Source organism: Bolinopsis microptera, chromosome 6 (assembly GCF_026151205.1).
Source record: "Bolinopsis microptera isolate Bmic1 chromosome 6, MBARI_Bmic_1.0, whole genome shotgun sequence".
NCBI classification, from domain to species: domain Eukaryota; kingdom Metazoa; phylum Ctenophora; class Tentaculata; order Lobata; family Bolinopsidae; genus Bolinopsis; species Bolinopsis microptera.
Genome location: NC_087077.1, coordinates 9836987 through 9850458, shown reverse-complemented (window position 1 = coordinate 9850458; position 13472 = coordinate 9836987).

The following is a 13472-nucleotide window of genomic DNA, read 5'->3' as shown; positions in this document are numbered from 1 at the left end:
CATTCAACATTTGTATTTTGCAGACGTTAAAAATGTGGTAAAATCATTGTCAACTTGGTATTTGTATTTTGTAAGATATCACTTTATTGGGACAATGAATGAATTCTTTGTGAACTATTTTTGAAGATTCAAATTTAATTTCAGCTTACAGTACCTAACATTTTCAAATTTTAAAATAAGTATTGATCGATTAGAGAATGAGAGACACAACGATTTATCAATAATGAATAATCAATTAAATAAAATATTTACAAATTAACTGTTAAAACACAGTCACATATAATCGCTCCAAACAGATTCATTTCTGCAACATATCCAAAATAGTTTTAGCGTCTTCAGGACTCTGAGCACTCCTCCTCTTGTGTGGTATCACGTGACCAGACACTCTCTGTCTCCCTCTCCTGTTCTTGAAGAAGTTGGATACTTGTGAGTAGGACAGTTTCGCTTGTCTGGACAGTTCACGCTTCTCTTCTGGAGTGGGGTACGGGTTCTTATCGTAGAATTCCTGTAAGGTAGTCCGGGATGATTCCTTAAAAAGGTGTCTGTCAGCGTCTCCGTTCCAGATGGTAGGGGGGAATGGGTAACGCTTCCTCAACCTGTATCTGTCCACTGCATTCAGGTTCTTTCCTCTCCGTTGCTTGGAAGCTCGCTGGTAGGTAGATTGCTGCCAAATCTCTTGAAATTGATGGTGAAGACGTTCAGGTTGATGGGTTTGAGAAATAAAGTCCAGGACTTCGTCGAAGAGTCCATCTGCAAGCATCTCCCTAGCTGTGATAACGGCTGAGTTCTCTGCGATCAAGTCCAGGAGGTTCAGTTGGTCGCTGGAGTTAGCAGTCTGATCATGTTCAGGGTTGAACAAATGAGGGACTTCTCCCGCTGTTGAAGGTTGTAAGAGTGAAGCTAGGTCTTGAGTTGGGAGGGAAGGGGTGATGTCCAGTATTTCGTAACCAGAGTATCCAGAAACAGGCGGGTAGGACTGGTCGGACAGATAGCTGGACGTAGACTCCTCAGAAGAAAGGGAGTTGTATTGATACTGGTAGGGAGGTGGTTGTAACTGGATCTCGTCCAAAGCAAGAATCTCTGTACATAAGTTTTGTTCCAGATCGTCAGAGAAGCTAGGATAGGAAACTGTAGGTGGGGAGCTGGACGGGGTTGGATATCTCCAAACATCGTCAAACGTGAAGTACTGAGCTTGAGAAGGGGAAGTTTGCGGAGTAATGTAGGATTGTAGTTGATCGTAATCAGGGAAGTAGGTCGGTGTAGACTGGGACTGAGGTTGGGATATTTGGATTGGTGACAGTTGCATCTTAAATTTGTTGGTTTTCGTTGATGTTGTTGTTGTTGTCGATAATCAAAACTGGATGACGATTCGAATACGTCACCAATATTTATACAAATCGGTGGTATTTTTGCACATGGCTGATTTGATTGTTCAGCATGTCAGTGACTTGAATCTGATCATGCTGATAGGAATTCGTCACCTGATCTCATGACATTCGTCAGTATGACTGGAATTTGCAATGATATCCTGCACTTTGCGTAATGTTGCAACATGACCATTGACTAGCTTGCCAGATCTAAAGATCAGATCACAAGAATAACATCGACTGTTTCAGAGATATTGATCACACGTGATACGTCACATGATAACATGACTAACTGTCCACTAGCCAGCTAGTTAGATCCTGAGATCAGATCACGACAGTTGGATCACATCACCATGGAATTAAACGGAATTATTAAACGGAATTAAACGTAAAGTTGTCGGAGATGGCACTAACACCATCGTCTCGACTATACATGAATGAATAACATATCTAGAGTAAGTAAAATTCGAGATTCAAGAATCATGAAAATTTAAAACAAAATCACTTAAAATTTAACTCCCGTACAAACAACCGAAATAGAAATAATTGCTGAAATAATAATTTAACATAAGAGGAAGTAGTAAAAGGCAACTTCAATGGTCACTAAACTGCGATATTAGTATTCGAGTCCACAAAAGACACATTCATACTCAAACAGACCTCCCACTCACAGTCACAACGTACTGGAAACAGTAATCACTAGTGTTCCTTCCTCGTACAACAGATCGTGAAATCTGCATAATGATGGTTGATCTGTATTATGTCTGTTGAGTTGGTAGTCCTGATGGGGTGACAGGCAGTATTGGCGTCTTTTTCGGGTTCCTGATGCGGTGACAGTTGCAAAGGAATTTGCCCAGTTCTTGCACATGGGCAGAATTCATGATAGCTCCGTATTCCTTGAGCAGCAAAAGACTCTTAAGGTTTTCCGACAGTGAGAGTCTCGCTGAGTGGTACATTGGACATTCAGTGAGGCAGTGTTCTTCATTTTCAATGATTGTTCCTTCGAAAAAGGGGAGATATTCTAAGCCTTGAACGTTATCCTTGTTGCAGCATGTAAAACATCGCGGCCAAATATACTAACGCTTTAATATAGTCTCTGATCCTACTAAGTAGGACGATGATAATGACGTTAAGTCGACAAAATATGGGCTAATTATGAACATATCAAAAGAAAACCCGAATTAATATCATAATTTTTTGCCTCAGGGATGGCTAAAATCATAATTCAATTTAAGCCAATCGACGATACATTTTCGATCTCCAATTCAGGAATTTCATGAGGAATGTCTAATATCATAATGTTCACCGTTTATTGTTCATTATCATGTCGATTCATTTGACTAGCACATTCCAATTTGAATCAAGATTCGGTATGATATAGTCAATGTAAATTTAGGCGATCTGATCTTTGGATCTGACACGATAGTCAATCAGTCAATGGTCATATTACAACATAACGCACAGTGCAGAATATCATTGCGAATTCCAGCCATACTGACGAATGTCATGCGATCAGGTGACGAATTCCTATCAGCGTGATCAGATTCAAGTTACTGACATGCTGAACAATCAAATCACCCATGTGCAAAAATACCACCGATTTGTATAAATATTGGTGACGTATTCGAATCGTCATCCAGTTTTGATTATCGACAACAACAACAACATCAACGAAAACCAACAAATTTAAGATGCAACTGTCACCAATCCAAATATCCCAACCTCAGTCCCAGTCTACACCGACCTACTTCCCTGATTACGATCAACTACAATCCTACATTACTCCGCAAACTTCCCCTTCTCAAGCTCAGTACTTCACGTTTGACGATGTTTGGAGATATCCAACCCCGTCCAGCTCCCCACCTACAGTTTCTTATCCTAGCTTCTCTGGCGATCTGGAACAAAACTTATGTACAGAGATTCTTGCTTTGGACGAGATCCAGTTACAACCACCTCCCTACCAGTATCAATACAACTCCCTTTCTTCTGAGGAGTCTACGTCAAGCTATCTGTCCGACCAGTCCTACCCGCCTGTTTCTGGATACTCTGGTTACGAAATACTGGACATCACCCCTTCCCTCCCGACTGAAGACCTAGCTTCACTCTTACAATCTCCAACAGCGGGAGAAGTCCCTCATTTGTTCAACCCTGAACATAATCAGACCGCTAACTCCAGCGACCAACTGAACCTCCTGGACTTGATCGCAGAGAACTCAGCCGTTATCACAGCTAGGGAGATGCTTGCAGATGGACTCTTCGACGAAGTCCTGGACTTTATTTCTCAAACCCATCAACCTGAACGTCTTCACCATCAATTTCAAGAGATTTGGCAGCAATCTACCTACCAGCGAGCTTCCAAGCAACGGAGAGGAAAGAACCTGAATGCAGTGGACAGATACAGGTTGAGGAAGCGTTACCCATTCCCCCCTACCATCTGGAACGGAGACGCTGACAGACACCTTTTTAAGGAATCATCCCGGACTACCTTACAGGAATTCTACGATAAGAACCCGTACCCCACTCCAGAAGAGAAGCGTGAACTGTCCAGACAAGCGAAACTGTCCTACTCACAAGTATCCAACTTCTTCAAGAACAGGAGAGGGAGACAGAGAGTGTCTGGTCACGTGATACCACACAAGAGGAGGAGTGCTCAGAGTCCTGAAGACGCTAAAACTATTTTGGATATGTTGCAGAAATGAATCTGTTTGGAGCGATTATATGTGACTGTGTTTTAACAGTTTATTTTTAAATATTTTATTTAATTGTAATTCATTATTGATAAATCGTTGTGTCTTTCATTCTTTAATCGATCAATACTTATTTTAAAATTTGAAAATGTTAGGTACTGTAAGTTGGAATTAAATTTGAATCTTCAAAAATAGTTCACAAAGAATTCATTCATTGGCCCAAGTGATATCTTACACAATACAAATATACTATGTTGACAGTGATTTTACCACATTTTTAACGTCTGCAAAAATAACATCGACTGTTTCAGAGATATTAATCTGTAATACGATCACACGTAATACGTCACATGATAACATGACTAACTGTTCAGTGGCCAGCTAGTTAGATCCTGAGATCAGATCACGATCACATCGCCATGTAAAAAATCGCGGCCAAACATACTTCCGCTTTACTTACTTTGTTACTTTGTAGGGCTTCATAGAATCCTCTATCGGGCCATCGAAAAAGTCGACCCCCGGACAGTATAGAAACTGTTTTGTCACCACTCCAATCCAGCAAGGAGTATCCATTCCGACGGCTGTATCCTGGAGCTGGAGGCTCGTCCGGAAATGACTTCACAAAGTTCGTTAAACCTGCTTTGAATTGCATAGGATCCTCAATGGTGTGCATATGTGTTGGGATTACATTCCATAATCGAGGTCCAGTGACTGCAAATGAGTTGTCATGTAGTGCTTGATTACTTTGACTGCTGGACTTAGCTATACCGGGCACAACTGCTTTTTGACCATGTCTGAGAGTCACTGAGAACTGGATACCAATATCATTGGGGCACTTGCAATGCAGAACTTTCCACATGTTGATGATTAAATACCGTTCTCTTCTTCTTTGCAATGACATCAGATCTAGGGCCTTTAATCTTTGCCAGTAGTTGAGGTGCTGGGTACCATCTATTTTCGATGTAAACGTACGCTGAATCCCTTCTAGCTGTTGGATGTCCTTGTTCTTAGAGCAATTCCACAGAGGACAGCAATACTCCAGATGGCTTCTAACGAGAGACTTGTATAGAGTCATCATGGTGGCTTTGTCTCTCGTTTTGAACGCACTTAGCACCCAAGAAGCAACTTTTTCTGCAAGTTCAGCTATCCTGTTGACGTGTGGGGTCCAGGACAAATCAGCGGAAACTGTCACTCCTAGATCTTTCACCGTTTGAGTGGGGTACATCATGTTTCCGTTAGACACTTCATATGTTTGAGCTTGGATGGCGAATGGATGATCAAACAAGGAATTCTTTGGACAATGCTTGCGAACAAGAAGCTCGAACTTATCCTAATATAGTCTCTGATCCTACTAAGTAGGACGATGATAATGATGTTAACTACTACTACTACTACTATGTCGGAACTAAGTCCGATCTACACCAGATAATCCCCTCCATATATCCCTGTCCCGCATCAGGGTTCGCAGTTTCTCTTTAGAGTTTGTCCCAACTTTCTTTACTAACATAGACAAGTAGCTTGGTCTTGGTCGGCCTTGCTGTGCTCTACCATGCATAGGTTCCCATAAGACTAAATCATTGGCAAGTAGCTCAGGATGTCTGATGCAGTGTCCCGCCATTTTTAGTCTCCTGCTTCGTAACTTGTTTGACAGCCTTGGTAGACTACCATACAAAGTTATATTGCTGACCTTGTCCTTCCATGAGATACCCAGCACCATACGCAGCATTTTTGTGTATGTCCCGTCCAAACTTTTTTCTTGAGCCTTTATAAGTGTCCAGGTTTCTGATCCTTAGAGCAGTACTGACATATATAAAGTGCTATATCATCTGCAAAGTCCACATCGGTGATGATCTTGGGGCCCACTCTTCTGCTTTTTGTACGTTCGAGAGTGAGTCCAAGTCGCTCCGCATCATCACCTATGGCTTGCCTCATACAGTAGTCGATGACTATTGCAAAAAGGTAAGGTGCTAAGGTATCACCCTGTAACACACCTGCTAGTATCTCGAACAATTCCGTTTCTCCGTCTGATGTTAAGTCGACGACTCGACAAAATAAGGGCTGATTATGAACATATCAAAAGAACGCCCGAATTAATATCATCATTTTTTGCCTCAGGAATGGCTAGAATCATAATTCAATAAGCCAATCGACGATAAATTTCGATCTCCAATTCAGGAATTTCATGAGAACTGTCTACTATCATAATTATGATATTATTATTATTGTTCATTATCATGTCAATTCATTTGACTAGCACATTCCAATTCGAATCAAGATTCGGTATGATATAGTCAATGTAAATTTCGGTGATATGATCTTTGCATCTGACACGATAGTCAATCAGTCAATAGTCATATTACAACATAACGCACAGTGCAGGATATCATTGAGAATTCCAGTCATACTGACGAATGTCATGCGATCAGGTGACGAATTCCTATCAGCGTGATCAGATTCAAGTCACTGACATGCTGAACAATCAAATCAGCCATGTGCAAAAATACCACCGATTTGTATAAATATTGGTGACGTATTCGAATCGTCATCCAGTTTTGATTATCGACAACAACAACAACATCAACGAAAACCAACAAATTTAAGATGCAACTGTCACCAATCCAAATATCCCAACCTCAGTCCCAGTCTACACCGACCTACTTCCCTGATTACGATCAACTGCAATCCTACATTACTCCGCAAACTTCCCCCTCTCAAGCTCAGTACTTCACGTTTGACGATGTTTGGAGATATCCAACCCCGTCCAGCTCCCTACCTACAGTTTCCTATTCTAGCTTCTCTGACGATCTGGAACAAAACTTATGTACAGAGATTCTTGCTTTGGACGAGATCCAGTTACAACCACCTCCCTACCAGTATCAATACAACTCCCTTTCTTCTGAGGAGTCTACGTCAAGCTATCTGTCCGACCAGTCCTACCCGCCTGTTTCTGGATACTCTGGTTACGAAATACTGGACATCACCCCTTCCCTCCCAACTCAAGACCTAGCTTCACTCTTACAACCTTCAACAGCGGGAGAAGTCCCTCATTTGTTCAACCCTGAACATGATCAGACCGCTAACTCCAGCGACCAACTGAACCTCCTGGACTTGATCGCAGAGAACTCAGCCGTTATCACAGCTAGGGAGATGCTTGCAGATGGACTCTTCGACGAAGTCCTGGACTTTATTTCTCAAACCCATCAACCTGAACGTCTTCACCATCAATTTCAAGAGATTTGGCAGCAAGCTACCTACCAGCGAGCTTCCAAGCAACGGAGAGGAAAGAACCTGAATGCAGTGGACAGATACAGGTTGAGGAAGCGTTACCCATTCCCCCCTACCATCTGGAACGGAGATGCCGACAGACACCTTTTTAAGGAATCATCCCGGACTACCTTACAGGAATTCTACGATAAGAACCCGTACCCCACTCCAGAAGAGAAGCGTGAACTGTCCAGACAAGCGAAACTGTCCTACTCACAAGTATCCAACTTCTTCAAGAACAGGAGAGGGAGACAGAGAGTGTCTGGTCACGTGATACCACACAAGAGGAGGAGTGCTCAGAGTCCTGAAGACGCTAAAACTATTTTGGATATGTTGCAGAAATGAATTTGAAGTGATGATAATATTTGGCTGTGTTTTAGCAGTTACTTTGTGAATATTTAAATTTAATTTATGATTATATTGATTTTCATCCATTAACGGTTGTGTCTTTATCAAAGCTTATCAAACGATTGAGAAATTTCTAGTTTTTACAGTGAAATTAAAAATCCGAACAATAATCCACGCAGTATAAGAGTATAAGGTAGTAGAAAACTACCTTATCGACCTAAATTCCATCAGCTGAAATTGCTTCAAGGTGTTTGGTTCTCAGCCATTTTTCTTGTCGTGCACTTCAATGCTTCAATAGGTTTAGAATTACGTCACTATTACGTCATTATTACGTCACTATTATGTCTTCAGGCGCTGTTAGAGTGCACGTATATAAGTTGGTTCTATGGTTTAGATAGATTAGACGAAGAACTAGAAGAACGTTCAGGACTCACAATGAACGACTGTTGGTAGGTTATTTTTGTAAGTTTATATAACACGAAAGAATAGAATTTAGATCGACTTGACGAACAACATTTGCACAATAAAAACAAGAAATGCAGATTGTCCGCGATGGTCCTGCAATAACCCTGGGAAACTACATTCAGGAAGTGGCTGATAAAATGGTACATTCCAGCAGTCCTCTTCTTGATCCTGGTCACCTCGGCTGGAGTGTCTCTGATAGAGCACCCTAACTATAAGAAGTATGTAGGGTGTGAAGGTGTTGGGTACAAGGGTCTTACTGGCACTAAATCATGGTTCAAGGTTAGACACCAGCTTTACTCACTCATAAGGTGGTTAAATCATTAATTGATTTCATTGATTTCATTAATTGAGTTGAATTTGATTTTGTTCCTTTAATATAGGCAATTGAAAAGGAATGATTTTGGCTGGCGAATTAAGTGATATTTTCAAAAAAAATTTGTCAAGTCCATGTTAATATATTTAAATTTTCAGAAAACGTTCCTGTCATATCCAGAATTTGGCATAAAAGTGCTAATATTTTTGATCAGCTTTCTCCCTGTTCCTTTGTTTGTGTGGTACTTTTGGCCCATTTCTGAAGAGGGGTTACAAGATAGGGGGAGTCATGTTCCTGAAAAGTCGGATTATGGGAGTACTACTACTAGGTAAACGTAACCGGAATATAAGTGGGATTACAGAATAAAACACTGAATCATCTGTGAATTGAGAAACAAGAATTGATAATCATACTGAACTTGTAATGATAAAATGGAAATCTGGATGGCAAGATGAAATCAAAGTGAAATGAGAAACCGTCTTTTCAGAATTAACACTACTACAAGCATAGTTGGTTCGTGCGCACTTAACGTACTTTTAAAACATAACGCACTTAACGTACGAAAAAACGTAAAACGGTGAATTCAACGGTAAATGTACTTAAACGCACTTTTAACGCACGAAATAATTCAAACGCACTTTACGTACTTTTCCCGAAAAATTGACGCACGAACCAACTATGACTACAAGCAAAACAACTGCTCCAGGCTCTGATTTAGCAGACTTTCACATCAGAATCAGTGTTTTTTTCCTTTGCACTGAGATTAGGTCAAGGTTTCCAGAGTAGAAGCAGAATTTGAGAATAAAACTGTTTTTTGCTTTGCAACGTCTTTATTTACTGCTGGTATTCTAAACTAACACCACAAAATTTCAAACTAACAATAGTCCATCTGGATTGGGCGACTCTTGTCCGACAGCGACTCCTGTCCGACTCCAAAGTTAGGTTTTTCAGACAATAGTTTAAGTCGGATCCTACCTTACGATTTTCTTCAAACTTTCCATAAAGTATGATGGTTATAGGACAAATAATTTGTGTAAGTTTGTGTCGGTAACAAGACATTTGTCCGACAGCGACATCTGTCCGACTCAGGGTACCAGGAAAAGACGACATCTGTCCGAAATTGTGATCTGATTTCAAAACGACACATTTCCAATTAGAGACATGATCTGAACTGTTACTTGCTAATTTGTATACGTAACATTTCCAATTTGAGATATGATCTGAGCTGAACTCTACCAATTGGACAATTGTTTTAATGTTATATAAATTTTATATAAATTAATTCAATAAAATACAATATCAAAGAAACAAATCTAAAGCAGAGTCAACTTTCCGATAGCTTTTAGGAAATCCATAGAGTTGCTGTAGTTGTGTAATCATCTACAATTCTCTGAAGAGTCCATGAGGATGGATTGTGGTTGGTAGCCCCCAGAAGCCCAGGTGTCTATCTCCTCGAACATGTTGCGGTAGAGGGTCGTCGTTTTTCCAGGAAGGAGTCCATATAGAAGAGGGGGAGGTGCCCCTGTAGGCTGTGTCCGGTGATGTGTACGGCTAGCACGATTCTATCCTCAAATAGTCAATCACGTATCGATGGATCAGATCTCAATGGATTACATCAGCATTAGAACAGTGGGAGCAACGTCACAAGATTACCCGTGAGCTTGTGATACACGAATGTGATCCGAAATTTCAAATTACAAATACGATCCGAAATTCGGACAGATGTCGCCAAAAACGACTGCTGTCCGACAGCGACATCCGTCCGAAATCCCAAATTCGGCTGTCGAACAGTTGTCGCCCAATCGTGTAAGTCAGGTGAGCGATCAAGCTGATGGGAGATCACTGAACCTGGATCACGTACCTGGAATACAATGACTACACTGGTATCTCAGGAAATTGGGAGTTCTTACAACTAGTTCATCTGCTACACCTATTCATCAGTCTTAGTATCATTCTATGATGTTTTAAGTTTCACTCTCATCTTCTTTCTGTAACTCTGTAATAGTTCATCTGCTACAACGTCGACTCCATTGACAACCTATTTCAACTCCATTACACCCTATATTCCCATCCTATGCTCATTTTCTTTTGTACTGCAGTGCTTCTGTAATAGTTCATCTGCTACAACATAGTCATCAGTCGTCTTAGTATCATTCTATTTTGTTTTAAGTTTCACTCTCATATTCTTTTCTAACTCTGCAATAGTTCATCTGCTACAACCTCTACTTCATTGCCAACCTATTTCAACTCCATTACACTGTATTTCCATACCCTTCATTTTACTTCTCACTTTCATCTTCTTTAAATTGTGCGTCATGTTCCCCATCGTAATAGTTCATTTGCTGCAACCTAGTCATCAGTCTTAGTCTCCTTCTCTATTTACTCCTCTTTCTGTTCGTCTTCTTTCAATTATATCATGTCCCCCATTGTAAACTAGTTCATCTGCTACAACGTCGACTCCATTGACAACCTATTTCAACTCCATTACACTGTATTCCCATCCTATGCTCATTTTCTTTTGTACTGCAGTGCTTCTGTAATAGTTCATCTGCTACAACATAGTCATCAGTCGTCTTAGTATCATTCTATTTTGTTTTAAGTTTCACTCTCATCTTCTTTTCTAACTCTGCAATAGTTCATCTGCTGCAACCTCTACTTCATTGCCAACCTATTTCAACTCCATTACACTGTATTTCCATCCTATCTTCAAGTTCATGTTCTTTTGTACTGTAGTGCATCTGTAATAGTTCATCTGCTACAACATAGTCATCAGTCGTCTTAATATCATTCTATTTTGTTTTAAGTTTCAGTCTCGTCTTCTTTCTGTAACCTGTAATAGTTCATCTGCTACAACCTCTACTCCATTGCCAACCCGTTTCAATTCCATTACACTGTGTTTCCATACCCTTCATTTTACTTCTCATTCTCATCTTCTTTAAATTGTACGTCATTTCCCCCATCGTAATAGTTCATTTGTTGCAACCTAGTCATCAGTATTAGTATCATTATCTTTCGTTGTAAGTTTCATGGTTGTCTTTTGATTGTACATCAGTGCATTTGTAAAAGTTCATAAGCAACAGACTGCACATCACCTGGATCCATCAAAGACAGTGCACAGTTTGTCTGATGGTCGAAAGATACTACGAAGCATATTGATTAACGAGCGAAGTGAACCGGAATGATCCTCTGGCTTTTTTGGGTGACCTCTTCAGTTTCCATCATATTGCTATAAAATGGTGAGGTTCTAAATGTGTCAGTATGAAATTTAATATATAGACATTTTAATTGTTCTCATCTCAGTATGGTTAAACCTCTGATCAGAAAAAAGCATGGTCATAATATTGAATACTCAGCTATCCGGCCACCCAGCACTCAGCAGCGAAACGTTACGCCACTGTCAGCACGCAGTAGCGTAACGTTACGCCACTGCCAGACTCAGTAGCGTAACGTTACGCCACTGCCAGCACTCAGTAGCATAACGTTACGCCACTGCCAGCACGCAGTAGCATAACGTTACGCCACTGCCAGCACTCAGTAGCGAAACGTTACGCCACTGCCAGCACGCAGTAGCATAACGTTACGCCACTGTCAGCACGCAGTAGCATAACGTTACGCCACTGCCAGCACTCAGTAGCGTAACGTTACGCCACTGCCAGCACTCAGTAGCGTAACGTTACGCCACTGCCAGCACTCAGAAGCGTAACGTTACGCCACTGCCAGCACTCAGTAGCGTAACGTTACGCCACTGCCAGCACGCAGTAGCATAACGTTACGTCATTGCCAGCGCCCATGAGTAGCGTAACATTACGTCACTGCCAGACTCAGTAGCATAACGTTACGCCACTGTCAGCACTCAGTAGCGTAACGTTACGCCACTGTCACCACGCAGTAGCATAACGTTACGTCATTGCCAGCACCCATGAGTAGCGTAACATTACGTCACTGCCAGCACTCAGTAGCGTAACGTTACGCCACTGCCAGCACTCAGTAGCGTAACGTTACGCCACTGTCAGCACTCAGTAGCGTAACGTTACGCCACTGTCAGCACGCAGTAGCATAACGTTACGTCATTGCCAGCACCCATGAGTAGCGTAACATTACGTCACTGCCAGACTCAGTAGCATAACGTTACGCCACTGTCAGCACTCAGTAGCGTAACGTTACGCCACTGTCACCACGCAGTAGCATAACGTTACGTCATTGCCAGCACCCATGAGTAGCGTAACATTACGTCACTGCCAGACTCAGTAGCATAACGTTACGCCACTGTCAGCACTCAGAAGCATAACGTTACGCCACTGTCAGCACTCAGTAGCGTAACGTTACGTCATTGCCAGCACCCATGAGTAGCGTAACATTACGCCACTGCCAGACTCAGTAGCATAACGTTACGCCACTGCCAGCACCCGTTGTAGCATTCTCTAGCTTTATAGTTATACAAACAGAAAATGGTTCGATCCTAAATATGTAGGTCCACCGTGGATATGTAATTTAAACTAAATGATGAAACATAAATTAATAAAAAGTATCCACTAAATAAGCATGTATTTGTGATCTGCTCGCAGGATCAACTACTAAAACTGAACAACCGAAAACGCTACGTGGCTTGGGTAGACTAAGTGAGTAAGCCCAACCTGCAAAGAAAACTTGACCGTCACCGAGACCGAGGTATAATCTAGTTATATCTTTATATCAAGAAAAGGGGACCTATGGCCTATGCTATTGCTAAATATTTGCGACCGGCGACCGTTTAAATAATGAATGCTCAATGAAATCTATCATTTACATAGATTTTCAGAATATTTACTATCAATAAAATCGGGTTTCAGTCGTATCAGAGCTCTACAGTTCGTGACTCGTGTAGTTTGTAATGAATTTATATCATAGATCATGTCACGTATTATTAATAATACCACGTTTGATAATCATGATCATATTTTTGCACAACATTCCTTACACAGTTTATTCGATTACAAAAATAGTCAGTAATTTATTCGTAACCGTTAACGCAGGTCTTAATTTCCCATT